We start from the raw sequence: 14,702 nt of genomic DNA on the forward strand, positions 1-14,702 counted from the left end.
AGTCCTACAGTTGTGGTGGGATTTCAAATAATTGCCTAAGTCTGCAGTTATGCTGCCATTGGCTCTCATGCCTTGATTGCTCCATTCAAGTTTCTGTGGTGGAATTGAAATATTTATTTCTGATAGTTGTTTTCCAAAGCTGGCATGTGTTTGATCAGAGTTGCCTCTCTGATATCAAAGTGGCCAGAAGAGGCAAGAAGGAAGTACAGTGATTTGATGACTCTCTGCCCAGGTGTTTTTCAGCAAGAATTTGTAGCTTTGTGCCACAGCTGAGTGAGCACCAATACTGGAGAAGTGCTAAATCTTATCAAACATTTTAATGGTTTCCAGACCAAAAGCTGTGAAAGCAATCTTCTAAGGTAATGAAGAATGGTTTCTACTAGATACTGAGTGTAATTTCCTTCTGTTCAACCTTCCATTGTGGGAAGTGTCAGCCTTTCTCAGTGTTCCATTTAGCCTTGTCAAGTCCACAGTCACAAAACTCTAAAAATTAGGGGGGATCAATATTTTTAGTCATCTTTTGCAGCTATAGAACTTCAAGATTGAGTGAAGTTAAGGTATCCAGCACAATAATGACTCCCAAAATTTTTTCTAAAGCCTAATCTCAGCAGAGAAAAATCCAATCAGCCCTGTCATCCTTGGTAGTTTATTTTCTATAATGGAAGTCCTGCCAGTTTGAGACAAGCCAAAGTAGATGAGCTGAAGGCACTTCCTGCCTATACAAATTGGCAAGAAGTGACCAAGTAGTTGTTGCACAGTGAGTGAATATGTTAATTCTACCCTGGGGATGTTGAGATGGCTCTGTCTCTATGCACATGCCTAGTTTTTCTTTAGTGGCTGGCTTTTGGTGTACTTGCTAAGCTACTCAAGAAAAAAAATACAGGAAGAAAAACAACTCTCAAATTTTGAGATACATGTTTTGGTGCAGTGCTTGTAGCTGTCACCAAGGCTTTTACACAGTTAAACTAATTTGATTTTTTTTGTTATTGCTGTGAGTTTTTCTGTACATTTTTTCATTACATGAAGTGTAAGAGTTTCACATTGCTTAGATGTCATTAGTTTGCATTGGCAATGTTCAAGTACATTGACAACAACAGTTTATTTTTCTCCTTATTTTGCAGAAAAGAAAAGTTACATGGTAAATTGGTGGTGAGTATTTCCTTGTATAAGCACTGGGGATCTGTCAACATATCAAATGTAACTGAGTCTGCAATTACGGATACAACATAGGTACACTTACTTCACAACTTGTTTGTAGTTGTGTGGAGACAACTAAAAGGGCAAGTAAAACTCTGGAATATATTTATTGCACTTGTTACAGTGTAAATCTGCAGTTCTTTGGTGCATCCTGCAGACTCCTAGTTTCAGTGACCTCAGGACTCATTCTAGACATCTGCCTAAGTCTAATTCTGGGGAAGATGTTTGCTTTAGTTTTTTTAGTGATCCTGTACTTAGGGTGGTTTTCTTTACAGTGTAAATCTATATTTTGTGATAGGAACACAATAGATTAATTGTCAACAGAATTGGTGTGACTTAGTTTTTAAAATCAAGTCCTAGGAAAATAAGAATAAAGCAAAGAGAGGGCTAAATAAATTTTCATATTTAATTTTAGTTTTTGTTTTGATTTCTAAGCGCATTTTCTACTTTGTGGCTGAAAGAGAATGGGTGTTTATGAACATGTGCACCTTTGTGAATGTGTCTATGTCAATCAGATAAATGTAAATATAAATTGAAGACTTTTTATTGCTTGATGTATGCCTTTAGGCAAATCCTGCTGCCTAAGGGATAGGTAAAAATGCTATCTGAATAAGTGATTTGTGCAACTCGCAAGAGCTCAGAAGTGCTAAGTATAGGTGCTGTGTAGGATAACAGTTTAGAAAATAATTAAGCCCTTTCTCAGATAATAGATTTGATTCTTATCTTGCACTTAAGTGAGACAAAATTGTGCTTTATTTCTGTTAATGCATACTGGCATCCAGGCTGCAAAGTACAGGGAAGAAGAGTGAGGCCTGAAGTATCTATCTCATATACAGCTGTAGGCAATTAGCTAATTCAGTTGACTTCAAGAGGGTTAAAAGATTTTATTTCCCACTAATATTATAGAAAGTAGCAAGCAGTGTAGGTAGCATCCAAGATTTAGGCACATTTGATATATGTACGTGGGAGGCTTTTCTGAACAGTCTCGTAAAACACAATGCCATTGCTATTCCTCTTGCAATATTTGGATTCTCCTTTCAATGTGCAGATCATTAGTAAACTGTGAGGCAATCAAGTAATCAGAGCCCAATTAAATGGCTCATTCCATTCCTGGGCTCAGAGAGAGTAGTGCATGTGTGAAAATCTGGCTGTTAAATGGAGCCTGAACAACAGTGAGTGAAATCTTTCTGAAGAATGCAAGGTGCTGAAAAAGAGAGATGTGTCAGCTGACCATGAAAAAACAAGTGCAAGCTTGTTTAATGTTTAAGTTTGCTTTTTTTTCATGCAAATATAATCACAAAAAAAACCAGTCTGTCATTTCAGTAGTAGATTTAGGACTTCCTATTGTGTGTGAAGAGATCAAAAGAGTAATGAAATTTAGAAATATGCAGTCATCTACGGTTGATAAGGCTGACTTCTGCCTTGTACTTTTTTGATTAGACCTGTGTATTACATTTCCTCCTCTGACTTGCAGACCTTTCCAGTCTACATCTGAATATGTACTTGAGTATTAATCTGTGTGCCAATTAATAATCAGATTGAGAATGCTATGCCTCATGCCAAAAAGGAGAAAGGGATCCTGAAAGAAGTAAGCATTGACTCAGGTCTTTGGGTCAAGATTGATTTTTGTACTGTGATTAGGAAGCAGTTTTTGCAAGAATGACAACCCTGAGATGGATTGCTTTAGTTTAGAAGAGCTGAAGTGTAGTGCAGTTAGGGTTCTTGAGACCAAGAGATAATTCAAGAACAAAAGATGGAAATATATCTGTCTACCTGATACCTCTGTAGGTAAAAATGACTGCAGAGCTAAAAATGAAGCAATCACCTTAAAGACTTGACTAAGAGTATGAATTCCGGAGCTTAGACATTGTCCAGGAGAAGGCAAGAGAATTATTATTTTGTCCATAATCAACTCTCTATGGAAGGGTTAGGTTGGAATAGATCATCTTTGAAAAGAAATTTTCCCAACAACTTTGCTAGCATGACGGACAGTTCTTTGAAGCCAATAAATTTTTATTCCAAAGAAGGGACTAACAGTGCTAGTCATCAGCTTATTTTCTTTGATTGTATTGAATTTTATATTTCTCTCTAAAGGATTAAAAAAGAAATCTGTCAAATATTAGCAACTCCACCTAATTTTCCAAGCAAACAGCTTAACCTCCCCTACAATTAAAATTATTAAACCCCACCAAGTTATGTGAAGACCTAGAAAGTTAGAAGCCAAAAGAATACTTCAGCATCTATTTGGCTTAGCAGAAGGATGTTAAGATGGTCAGAGGTGAGACACGTGCCCCCAGAGAGTTTTAGCAACTTCTCAGTAGTTTTTTGTAATACTGAACATCCTTTCAGCACCACTCTGCTTTTTGCCAAGGTAATTTTGAATGTTTACCTGAGTACTGAAGAGCTTTACAATATGATTAATGTCTCATATTAATGCCTGCTTTTTTTCCCCCTTTTGTTTTTTCAGTTCTTTTATTTTTTCTTGTTTAAAGCACATTCTTCTTTTCTTTTGAGAATAGTACTATATGCCAGAAATCATACATAGTTTTTTAATCACAACCCTTGCCTTTAAACAGAGTTGAATTTCCTTAACATCCCAAGAAGCCATCAAGTGTAGTAACTTATCCTGAGGTCTCTGTGCCCTTCCTGATGTGACTCCTTGTGTTTCTATCTCGTGACCTTGGTGTTGTGACCATACCTGAAGCTGTATCTTTGGCATGATAGTGAATTTCTAATCAGATAATTTTTTATTCATGCACAAGTGCTGTCTTATAGTATACATAAAACCCAATAATAGCAGCAGGGGAGAATTATTGTTATGCTGAAAAAGCAAATCTTTGATATGAAATTGGCTCCTAAATGTTCAGTGGTGCTTGGATGGACATCCTGCTCATTTTCAAGAGGTAGTAAGAGGCATTAAGATTCTCAATGGAGGTTGCTAATTAAAAAAGTGTCAGTAGAACAAGCAATGAAACTGTGGAACTATGTCTTAGTATTTCTTGTAGTATGGACCTGTGGTCAGATTTTCATAAAATACTGGGCTGTAAAATAGAAAGGACATGACATTGAGCCAAAAGTGGTAATGACTTCTTAAGAGTCAAACAACTCTTACTATGGTCTCTTACGTGGAATCACTGCTCAGCTTTTTAAAGTATTTGTCTCTAGAGAGTGTTTAAGATCCAGATGATACAGAAGTATCCTTCTGTTTCAGGACCTCAAAAGTAAAATTAGTGGATAAATTGATCGATCTATTTTCATGAATCATTAACGTTAAAATATGAAGTGAAATGTAGAAAATCTGATTTATCTGATTCTCTGTTTTCTAAGCATTTCAAAAAGTCTTATAAATCTTCCTATTAAGTAATTTCTAACCAAATGGGAGTGTGTTGGACACAGTTTTTCAGCATCATCTGGAAATAAGTGGGCTTTAGGTTAGGGTCAAGTATGGCTTTAGAACTTGCTACAATATTTTATGACTGAATTGGTCAGTCTTTGTGCCTCCTTCCTACAAATTTTTCAAGTTGCACCATATAGTTAAAAAAAAAACCTTTCCCTTTTCTCTCTTGGGTACAATCAGCCTCAGCTGAGGGAAATCTGGAACTGGGCAGTGGATTCAGTCAGAACTCAGAACCATTTAAGAAAAGCTCAGTGGATGGGTAAAATGGGATGTGTGGGTGCCAGTGGAACATTGGAGGGGAGGATGAGGCACCCATTTCCTGAAAGGGGTGGCAGGGTGGCCTGAGCTTTTCTGATGCTTTGAAGACAGAAGAGGAAATTATAGAAGAGTATGGTTTGTAAAAGAGGTTGTAGCAATTGTTTTATTTAAAGAAAAGCTGGAAAATACTCTCACCACAACTTTTTTCATGTAATTAAATAGGATTGATATGATTCATCAATGATGGTGTTACAGTTAAACCACAAGGGTGTTTTCTGTAGCTCTTTTCTCATCATTAGTAATTAGAGTGATATTTGCCTGTCAATATAAATCATCTCCTCACTAATTAGCACTCTGGTGTGATTTGCTAACTGAGGCTCAAGAAATAGAGCTGTGTGTGACTAATCCCAAAGTGCAGCTTTGCTCAGAAAGCAGACCTGCATCACAGTTTAGTCTGGTGGCAGAAGAAACAGGTTAGTTCAGAAAGAAAATGGTTTTAAGGCTAAGACTCCAAATATTGAGTCTAATCTAATGGAAATCAAAGGCCAAGCTGTACTGATTTTGAGTTCTTTGGAAATCAGTGGAGTGCTTAGAAATCTTAACTTAGGTATTAGCAATTTTTTAGTTTTACCAACAGTTGACTGTAGTAATGAGGTTCCAAAAGAAATATCTGCTTTGTGTGCATTATGTGAATACGCACATTCATGGGATTCCAGAGGTATCAGAAAGAGCAGTGATCTGTTTGTCTTCTGATTTGAACCTTCCCTGAGAGACAGAAATTTCAGTGTCTTATATTTTCAATTCTGTTTACGACAAGCCTATGCTGCTTCCTCTGTTGAAAACTATTTGTAACCCAGCTCTTTCCCTGCCTGGAGTTTCAGAGTAAACAGTCTTCTTCAGGGGTGACTTCTCTGAGGTTAGGGCTGCACATTATTTGTTATCTAGTTGCATATGCTGCTGTGTTGTATGTTCCTCTGTTCTCTGGTGACAGGGCTGAGAGCGCAGACTTGGTAATGAACCCTTGACAACAGCAGGGGGAAAAACAGTGGAGATAAACAAATGTCAAAAACTGTACCTAAACTATGAATTTTTCAGCCTGTTAATTGTTCAGATCTTAGTCTCTTACCCTTTGGGAACAAGTGCTTTCACTTATTATCCAATTGTCACAAAGCGTTCTGGCTACTGATGTGTCTGAGTGCTCAGCAAAGCCTGTGAGGCCCAGGTGCCAGACTGAGAGAGCAAGGGAGGGAGCCAACTCTGTTGGATTGTCTGGTTGTGGGATCTTGGTTTTGTATCTCACATCACAATCTCTGCCCATGATACTGCAGTCCTGCTTCTGCAGGAGACAAATGTGACTTAAAAATTTGCAAGGAATAGGTATTGTACAATTAAAAAGCTTCTAAGCAGCAACAATTAGCCTTTTTCTGCACAAAGTTCCACCATGCCCATAAGGCTATGGACCAAAAAAGAAATTAGTAATTGATGTTAACGGTGTTGTTAAGGAGGGCTCTCAAAATGAGATGTCTAATGGGATGTTGACTGGAACACAGCAGAGTGATGAATTTAAGTTGTCCTGTAGAAGTGTTGAACCCTTGTTTCTGTTCTTTCACTTAGAGCAAGATGGGAAGAATTTTTGCAATGCAAATGGAAAAGGTAATGCAGCATTTTGGGCAAAAAGGAGTAATTTCCTTGAACAGTGGCCAAATTGCTCAGAGTGTACTAATGGAACTGGGTAATAAATGAATACAAAATTACTTGTGCTGCAAACAAGGCCTTTTTTTAACAAAGCAGGAAATAAATTCCTATGAAATTATTTCAGTAAATTGTTCATCACATATGCTTTCTTCCACTTCCATATTGTTTATATTTTACACAGAGCTATGTGATTCCCAAATTTCAGTATTTTATTTAACAAATCTTTTTGCATTTTCTGAAAGCAAAAGAGATGAACATAAAACAGTTGATTCTGAGTTGTCAAAATAGTTATATTTAGCCAATGACAAAATAATTTTTGTTTAGCTAACTTTGCAAAATGGTTAATGAGCACTTAAGTGTGATTTTCTTAGTGGACCAATTGGATTTGAGACCTGGAATTTCAAGACAAGGGAAGTAAAAGCCTTTGGAAGTTGTTTGGTGTCTAGACTGTTTATGGTGTCTGTAGGAATTAAATGTAATTTGTTTTATGGATTATTGTGTTGAACTCTGCCTTCTCATCAAGGATAGTAGAAGGTACAATGATAATAAAGACTATAACACACAAGTTAATATTCATGGACAGATACCTAAGCGTAACTCAGAGCATTTCTATACAGTGTGTGAAACAATATATCAGTTGCCAGTAGCAACTGTGGTAAAATACTTCCCCTTGTAATGCCCACTTTTCACACATCTGCAGTTTTTCTTAAAATTCCCTTTCTAATATAAAATTCTGTGAAGATTTCCTTTTCGGTCATTACCCAAACAAAATAAAATGTGGGAAATACTTTCCTTTTTTTTCTTTTTTTTCTTAATAGAAACATGAGAAAATTATCAATTGATTTGTATTATTACTAATTGAAGGTATTTGATTTTTCCAGTATGAATCTTAGATATGATAATTGGAAGCCTCGAATGGTCATATGGGAATTAAATTATCTCTTTTCTTTGAAAAAGCCTCATGGTACTGAGAACATTATTATATGACTTGTGTGGGAGCTTTTTCATCTTTCATCAGATAAAATGATGAAGTGTTAGTCTTGGATGTTTTAAGGGCTCTCTAAAGCTTTTGTAAATATGCTGTAAGTATTTGGATTGTGTGAATAAATTTATTTCTAGGGGATTTTCCCTGGGAGTGATTTTGGGGTAAGGGAGGCAGGGTATAAATCACTCTGGCTCTGGAGTACATTGTAGTTATTGTCAGACTTGTGCTCCTGGTCGTTTCTGTCAGTGCCCAGCAAATGAATGTTTCAGGATGACTCTGTGTCCTCAACCCTAAAAGACTTTATATTGTGAAACCATAATTAGTAGGATTGGAAAGGACCTGAGGAGGTCAGGAACTCATCCCTCCTGAATTCTAACACAAAATGTGTTGACAGTTCTGTGTTAGGTAGATGAAGCAAGATGTTAATAAATAAATACAAATAAAAAGATGATGTGAGGGGAATTCAATTTGAATATTCTTCAAAACCAATGAAAACCCCTTCATGTTTTCTTCAGAAATGAGGAAAACCAGAAATGTTTTCCTTCACACATTGGCTCTTTTTTCCTTCTCCAAGATGAATCTTGTTTTTCAAGAATCTGTGTGCTTCAAGTGCATAACAGTGTTAAGTACAAACTGGGGCAGGTATCAGAGGGGCTTTATTCACTCTGGTCCTGGTGAGAGAACAGTGGGGCAGCATCTCCCCCCACTGTGTCCCTTGTCATCTGAGTGCTTGCAGAGGCTCAGGCTGCAAAAAAGAGTGGGAGGTGGAGGGAAAACACACTTTTCAATCTTCAGGCCAGGTGTCCATCCCTGGGAGGCGTGGGTTGGAGCGGTGTGCTAGCTGCCATGGTTCAGGGGAGCAATCAGACAGTAAATAATGTGACGCTGTGGAGGCTGTAAGAGTGACCCACCTTGTGTTAGTCTGGCTCCTGAGTGGGGAATTGGAGACCATCTCACTCTGCTAGCTTTTAGTTTAAAAAGATGTTCTTGCAGTGAAATACATTCTTAGCCACACCTCTCAATTACCAAAAATTAATTTTATTGCCAAAATGTCTTTCCTTTCAATCTCTGCTCACAGATCAGGTTTTTTAGGTTTTATTTTCCTCAGTGGTGTACTGATTTACTGTGTGTTTGGTTTTGTTTGTTTGTTTTCAGTTTTTTTCCTCATTTGTTTTTCCCTTTTTTGAACACACTCCTGCAGCTTCCTTGAGAGTATCACACAGATTAAAAGAATTAACTGATGTCTTTTATGGGCTAAACACCACTCTGCACATCCCAGTGTGCTGTTTATCTTTCCTTGTTAAAGCATAAGTGTTTACTTACATTGAGTTTGTGACCATTATAATATGTAAATTGTCTTCTGTGAGAAAATATTACCTAACTTGTCATTCTTCATCTTCTGTTATGGAAAATATGCTGCACCAATGGGACAGTAGTGTTTTAGGGATTCATAAGTTTATAATTATGGTAAACAATTAAGAGCTCATATGGCACTTGTGCTTTCAAGAATAGAGGCTTGCTTTCCTGTGTGTTTTTCTCTGCTTTTATCATAGGAAATTACACTGTTTTTGTAGTGAATCCCATCCCAGCCCTCAACATATTTTACAAACATTAATGAGGAAACCTCAGCACTCAATTTTTACGTAGAGGTTCTAGGCCCTTAGGGGAAATAGTTTATTTATTATGAGTACAAACAGGTCAAACAATTTCCTGTATGTTGTCTGGCATTAGTCAGTGATCTATAAAGTTTAGCATCATTTTTATTCCCAGTGAAGCTAATGAGATTAGTCATAGAAAACAGTCTTTCTTAGCTGAAATTATCATACCTCAGTGACGGCTTGTCTAGCACGTGAAATCCAGCTGCAGAGGCTGGTGTGATTATCATCTTGCTGCTGTTAATTACAGTAGTCATTAGCAATGTCTGGTTTTCAGAAACCACCTTCTGATTTTCTTGGATTATTAAAGAAAATAAGGTATTAACAAATTAAAAAATCAATTTTCTCAAAAATGGTCCTTGAAGGTAATTTTTTGGGGTTTTTTTGAGAACTGTGGGAGGCGTTGTGTTTCTGTTATGGTTGTTTACATCATTAGATTTCGTTCATGCTGAACTGAGATTTCTACTGTTCAAGTAGTGCAAAAAGCAGTAGATATTGAAACTGTATTAATTTTTACTTTTTTTTGTTAATTGCTTTGTGCATCAATTCTAGCCAAAATAATGGAAAATTTTGCATTTGTGTCAGCGGTGTAACTATAGACTTTCTGCGGTCGGTTGAGAATGGTCTATTTGACAAAGAGACTGAAATCTTCTACATGTCATCTTGGGGGTCACTACGGCATTTCTCCAAATGCATTTTTTTATCAACATAACAGCAGTTGTGCAGTGGAAGGGAACAGTGAACTGAAACAATAGATTACATTTTAATAATGCTTGGCCCTAAATGCACCAGAGAGATGTTTCTTGCTCAGTGAAGTGTGGCACTCTGATGGCAGTTTTTTCTTTGATTCAGAGAGCTGTGGCACTGACATAGTAGGACTGTCATTTGACTACTTGGAATGAAAGTTCTGGAGATGTAAATCCAACAAGATATAAGTGGTAGCAAAAGCCTACCTATTTAGACTGCTTGCACTTACTTATAATCAAGTTTTCCCATGAGGTGGATTTTAACTTTCTCTGTGTTCTTTATGTAATGTCTAATTCAGGCTTGTTCATGTTGAAAAGTTTTATTTTACTTTTGCTATTTAATGGCATAAATCCTGCATGTATTCTGTGTTTCTTCTTACACTAAATCCAGTTCAAGTAGCTGGGGAGAGTGATGCCCTGTGCTATTCACAGTCTAGGCAAGTTTAGGAAAAAAACCATTCCAGACGTGACTGGAAAGACGATATTGTTCCCTAGTCCACCTCAGCCCATGAGTGCAGTCATGTAATTCTCTAAGTTGCTCATTATTATCCACTTGCTGAAACAGTTGAGCAGTGAAATGCAGTGCTAAGAAATATTTGAAAATGTTTTATACATTTGAATTTTGTCAATGCCCTTTTACTTGCAGCTAATAATGCACAAGTTATTTCTGAAAGACACAACTCTGTCCATGGTGTAATATAAAAAATGTTTGCTTCTAGATAATTGCCTTTTTCATATACTATGTGCTGTGACAAAATTACTCAAATGAGTACTTATTGCTAAATACCAAATATTATAGATTTCCTAGTCTTTGGAATTATTTGATAATTTGCCAAGATTTTTGAAATTGCAAAAGGTGCTTCATGTTACATTTATTCATTGATCTCCTATGTGGGACACTGTTGAAGTGAGGTATAGCAAGGTTGAGTTACTTTTGTGCATTTGCAGTTGGGGCCCTAAACCAGTTTTTTCAGCTAATATCCAAAAACCAGTAGAGTAGTAATAGCATTTTTGTATATTAGCTGAACAGTTTGTTTCCTCTTTGTGGATTTTGGAAATTGTAATGATTAATTATCCTTCCTGCTTCTGAACACTGTTTGTTTTGTAGTATTCTGAAGATTAGGTGTAGAAAACAGACTTTCTAAACTGAAAAACTTCTGTCTGAAGAATTGGTCGAGGTGATGTATTCATAGAATGTTCCAGTATGTTGTGTGCTTGGAGGTTTCCCTGCATTTTATAGTTAGAAGTTATGCAGCTTACCCACAAAAGTTTTTCCTCTATTTCCTTAAATTTGTGGAATTTAGGTTGTCTGTTTGTAAATAGTGTGAAAGCTGATTTCTCTCAAAAGCTGACTCCACATCAAACCCTTTTAGGGAATTGTTTTTGAAAGTAAAGACTTTTAAAGAACAAATAGAAACTTAGCATAATAGGTTTGTACAAGAGAGAATAGCTGACATGTACCGCCAATATTACAATACCCGATTTGCTGACAGAATCACTGCTAAAACACCTTAAAACAAATTTCACTGTCTCTGTATTTCTTGCAAAGGTGGTCTGCTGATATGGAGAAAATAAGCAAGGGAACAATAATTTTATAATGATTGTTACATCTAGTGAGAATAGAGCTCAGTCTGAAAGGAGAAGATAATTAGAATGAAACTCTTCTGAAAACACCTTAAAAACATAATATTGGAAAGTATCACTTGGTCCAGTGACTATCATCTTTCTGACTGTAAGTGAAGGAATCATGGCAGAAGATTGAATGCGGATTGAAAAGTAGGTTTCTGTCAAGTAATAAAATAATTAGTTAGAAGAAGTTATTTAATGGGTAGAGGTCTTGAAAACAGTTTTTTAGAGACAGTATCTAAACCACAACACCATTACTTTGATACAAGATATGGATATGAAGTGCAATAAGGAAAAATGTAGTTTTGTCAGGGATTCCTAAAATCAGAAAGCAATTGTTCTCTAAGTGGCAATTGCACTGTCTTGGCAATGGCATGCATAAAAGGGTGGCACAAACATACAGAGACAAAACAAAAAAGATGGATTAAGTTCCAGTGAATAAAAGGCACTAAAAGGCCATAAAAATGTCCTGTTCATCATATTAGGTGTGAAAAGAAAACAAAGAAAAATGATAATTTTTTTCTTGAGGAAAGGAAAGTAATTAATAGTTCATATTAAGCTAAAGGTCTGTTTTCTTCTGTGTTCCATGTCTTTTAAAAAGCAAGTTCCTTTGGCAATTGAACATAATATAGTCAATAGTAGAATGAGTACATAGACCAGAACAGGAAAAGCATGAATCAGAGAATATTTACCCCATCTTGGTGTATTTAAGTCATTTGTGTCTGATGAGGTTTACCTACAATCCCCCAGGAACTAACTGGATCAATGGCTCAGAAACTGGCAGTGTTTATCTTTGAGAGCTCATAGAGAGTGGGTTGGCCCCAGAGGGCTGAAGAAGGGCAAACATAGTAATTAATCTTTCAAAAGAGTAAAAGCAAGCATGACTGATAGTACAGTTTCTCTTTCCTTACTCCAAGAGTTGAGAGGAAGCTAGAGAAAAGTTGCAAACAGCCAGCTCTTAAGAACCTAAAGAACAAGAATAAGCCAATATGAGTTCCCAAAGAAAAAAGTCAAACCAATGTGACTTCCTTGTGTGTAGGGAAATTTTCTAGCATGTGTGGTATAGTGAGTTCTTTAGTAGCCTTGCAAATGACTGTTGAAAAAGGAAATAGCAAATAATGTAAATGCCAGATCATTATATGATACTTCTGCCTTATTGGTAACTATCTAGAGTATTCACTGATAGTTCTCTGTGATTCTGTTAAGAAACAGGAATTGCAGTCTTAAACATTGTGAAATTATTTTTGAAAAATATTCTGAGCATATCCAAGATGAACTCCTTATAATTTTTTAAAAATAGATCAGTTCTGCAGTTTTTAAGTTTGTGACTCTAGAGTGAGACAAGCTGTTAGGGAGGTTTTTTGGACAAATTATGAAGAACAAGGAGGTTTTGGTAGTATTTTAGTATAATCACTTTTCCACTACAGAAATAACATATCTTTTGGTAAATTGTTTCAGTTTGGCATCTGTCCCAGTAATCAGCTCCTGAAAGGGTTATGTGAAATGTGATAAGCTTTGTTTTGCAACAGCCTTCATTCATGTATGTGATCACTCAATCAGGCCTTGTCTCCTGTTGTCTCTCCAGCTCTTATATTCTGTCCTGCAGTTAACTACTTCACATTCTGGATACTTCACTTGTAGTAAGTTTTGGCTGTGTTTGGGGCTGTGGCAACCTTTTGCAGTAGTTGGTCATAGACCAATGCTGGCTGTCGTTCCTGTTGTGGATGTCTCCTTCTTTGCTAAGTTATTTATGTGCAGATTGTTGCTGTAAAGATAACTGGCTTTTTGGGGTTTTTTTTTGCTAATGTTTATCAGTGTTGCAAGAGAAATATTATCCACTTGGCAGAACATTTCTCAAGCATTCTTATATGTTTGACAGTTCCAAAGAAGACTGGTACTGAGATTGGCAGTCACTGTGCAACGAAGACTGACCTCAGGAGGCTAAAACCCCCGTAGCTATTTTTAAAGTTTTCAGAAGCTGCTTTTTCACTGAGAAAATGCCGCCTGGATGTTTGTTTAAATGGATTTTCCAGTAGGAATAAATCTTTAAAGCTTTCTAATGACATGGGTGCTTTCTCCTTTGGGAGGCAGAATTCAAGATAGCTTTTGTTGGAAAGCCCATTTTGAAGAGATTAGGAGCGTTCATTTCATAAGTCAAAACAAGGCTCTTGCAATTTAAGTGACCATAGGGAATTTCTTCTTCCTGTGCTTTTGCTCTTAGCCAGGAGAGCACCCAGAACTGTTGGATAAATGAGTAGGGAATCTGGTTTACTAGTCAGGATTTGCTGATGTGACTAAGTTGAGTTTTGAAATTTTATTTTCAGTTTTACTTTAACACCTATTGCTATTAACTCAACCAAAATGATGAAAAAAAAATTGAAATGTAAAAATCAGATGTTTTATGGCTCCTCTACCATAGGTGGTAACTCTAGTACCAACAACTGGTGGATGAACAGCAAAGGTGTGTTTTCAGATCCTGATTCCATTGACATTAATGGAAGTTTTGCTATGGAGTATTTGTTAAGAGAAGGAAAAAAAATCATTTTTTGCCTTCAGAAATTAGTAATGCTGGTCTTCTGAAAGTACGAACCATAGTTTTGTGTGAATTAGGTCAGGGAAAATGAAAAGCAGAGTAGAATCCTCTTTGGGTTCTGAAGGCTCTGAATGACTCTTAGGAGTTGGCAGCATTTGAAATATTTTTGACCAGGTCTTGCATGATTTCTTTTGGTACGGTATTTACATATAGAAGTGTCTCTATTTTGCTTAGGGACAATTGGGATCATAATTTTCGCATGACTTCTGCACATATTCCAGCACTCATCTGAAGCTTTAGTTGCTTCCATACACAACAGGCATGTGCTCTTAAATAAGCTTCATGGACTTGTGAATGGCTGAGGAGTCACACTTCAGGATGATCCTGGCTTGTATTACAAACATGGAACTGGCAGGAATGCTTTGTTCGCCATCTGTTTTCTTTCCTGCTTGTCTTATAGCCCCAAAGCTTGCATGATTCCGATACTGAAGAATCCTTATTGCTTCCTCAGGAACTTTTTCCAATTTCTAGTTGCTAGTTGTTCTAGTTCTTCAATTTCTAATTCTAGTTGTTCAATTTCTAGTGAACACTTTTCATTGTTCACTGTGGT

The 14,702-nt window shown here is 36.6% G+C and overlaps 1 protein-coding gene and 1 long non-coding RNA gene across 3 annotated transcripts in view; both read left to right on the top strand.

Moving 5' to 3' along the window:
* The window catches only part of GRID2 (glutamate ionotropic receptor delta type subunit 2), a 677,499-nt gene that overhangs the window by 89,652 nt on the left and 573,145 nt on the right, over positions 1–14,702 (top strand). The window lies entirely within an intron of this gene.
* LOC132072832 (uncharacterized) overlaps positions 1–14,702 on the top strand; it is a 42,993-nt gene that overhangs the window by 25,471 nt on the left and 2,820 nt on the right. The gene's annotated exons all lie outside the window — the stretch shown is intronic.

The sequence above is a fragment of the Ammospiza nelsoni genome, chromosome 4 (assembly GCF_027579445.1).
Source record: "Ammospiza nelsoni isolate bAmmNel1 chromosome 4, bAmmNel1.pri, whole genome shotgun sequence".
In the NCBI taxonomy this organism is placed as follows: domain Eukaryota; kingdom Metazoa; phylum Chordata; class Aves; order Passeriformes; family Passerellidae; genus Ammospiza; species Ammospiza nelsoni.